Raw genomic sequence first — 2135 nt, 5'->3', positions numbered from 1 at the left:
CAGCTGGTTCAGAGCCCGAGGGCAGAGTGGAGCAAAAGGGCCAAGTGGATGGTGGGTGGGCTGGTACTAGGAGGATGGAGAGATCAGAACAGTGCTCATTCTAGTCAACATCCAGCAGGCACCCAGGATCACAGCAGCTCTGGTTGCCTTTAGACCACATTTGTGACAGATGATATTTCTGTCACACTTGCAGAAACACTGTTTACTTCATGGGAGTTCTAGTTGTTGGGAAATCCTTGAAACATCAAGGACAATGAAGTGGTGGTTCTGTGTACATCTCAACCCTCTGGTTTCCTAAGCGCTGTAGTCTGGGACGTATCTAATGAGCTAGATTCAGGGAATTTGAGAGATGGTGCCAATTGTCAATGTGGCCATTCCAACAGGTGTGCTCACCGATCAGCCTCATCAAGTTTCATTGATGGTCCTTGCTCATCATTCTGTTTTATGGGTGTGGGCACTGGGATGCTCTCTAGCACTGATGAGCTACTATCAGGAAAGATTTTCTGCAGCTCTAGGTTTTGGATGGCTAATTACTGCAATAGTGTCTCCCAATCTTCCCCTGAAATGTGTGACTTTCTTATGCAATAGGCAACAAACCATGACAGGTTTGCTGGGGCTAAGTAAACATATTAATTTCTACAGAAACTGGTCAACTACAGGTATTAACAAGCATTTGTCACTTATCTAACTTGAGTGGCCACATAGCCTATACATGACTCTGCTTTCAGACAATTGGGCACTATTACAAATTCAGTTCATGTGGAAAAAAAGGGGGCCTAAAACTCTGGATCTAGAAATAACAACCCTCAGAATGAGTTAATTTTGGGGGCGGGGTAGGGGGGGAAGCCTGAGGAATAGGTTTTATGTCTTACTATTAGGGGGATTTGCATAAATTTAGATAAACACGCATTGCTTTTTTTATAAAAAAAGCCTCCAAGATATAGAAAAATGAGATTCAATGCCAAAGAATTCCTTGGTCGATCATGCTCAAATCTGAAGGAAGTGTCAGCCTTTACCTGCTCAGGGCCTTCCACAGTGAGCAGGACACTTATCATGTCTCACATTCCCCGAGTTACACGCAGGAAACCTGTCAGCCGGGCCTGAGACACTTGGTGGCCTTATCTGTGATCTAATGTTACTACTCTTCCCAAATGTGTCAACTTTACAAAAATTCAAAAGTGTAACACCCAGTTTGATGGAAAACTTTACAAAATCTATCAAGCTGGATGCAGACTCTCTGGGGAGATCCTGCCATCAAGACCTAACCGCCCCCTTAAAGTCTGTCAGTGACTGTTCCTCAGCACAGTGTGGAGCCTGATCTGTTTCTATTGCAGAGATACCCGAAGAGAGTAAGAAACCAAAGCCGAAGAAGAGTGTAGGGAACAGGAAAAAGACTGTGGTGGTCACGGGGGAAGGGCAACCTGCTCGCATGCAGGCTGGTGTGCTGTGCACAGTCACCTGTGTAATGGCTCTGTCCTCATGTTGTCAGAAAATAAACAATTACCCTGGCTGTTACATGAAAATATTCTCTAACATTAATAAAACAGTTGCCTATATTTAAAGCTGACCAACTACATAGCCAACAGAAATAACAAGAAAATAAAATTCCAACCAGTGCACAGACTCCTCATTAAACCAACTCTGCCTGGGAGTTTCTGGACCCCCTGCGTGTAGGAGGCATTACCCAGTCCTTGAACAGCCAGCTACACACACTTTGCCAAGATAATGGTCAAGAATAAACAAAGGGGGCAAAAGCCCAGGAATGAGTTTCACACAGTGAGCCCAAAAAAACCTCATAAGGCTCAAAGTAAAGCCAAGCCAGTCAGTAAAAATCTTAAGAAGACAGACATTGTAAATGAGGGGAAAAGTCAATAGAATAAATAAAGCTTTTATAGATAGCAAAAAAACTTGCACATTTCTCAAAAGGCCTATCCCTTGACCGTCTGCACAACTGGTTCCTCAACAGCAGTATGAAAAAGGACCAATGAATGTTAATTCATTAACACAATTAATAGCTATTTTAGTAGCTGTGATGATGCTGCACCAGGCCTTCAAACTTCACTCAAAAAAAGAGACCAATAGGGAGCTCTGGTGGCCTAATGGCAAGGAGCTGCAACTACAATCCCAGAGGCGCA

This window comes from Elephantulus edwardii, unplaced genomic scaffold (genome assembly GCF_000299155.1).
Source record: "Elephantulus edwardii isolate Elephantulus edwardi_28Jun2011 unplaced genomic scaffold, EleEdw1.0 scaffold00178, whole genome shotgun sequence".
NCBI lineage: Eukaryota > Metazoa > Chordata > Mammalia > Macroscelidea > Macroscelididae > Elephantulus > Elephantulus edwardii.
The sequence above is the reverse complement of the archived record's forward strand: the minus strand, read 5'-3'. Positions refer to the sequence as shown.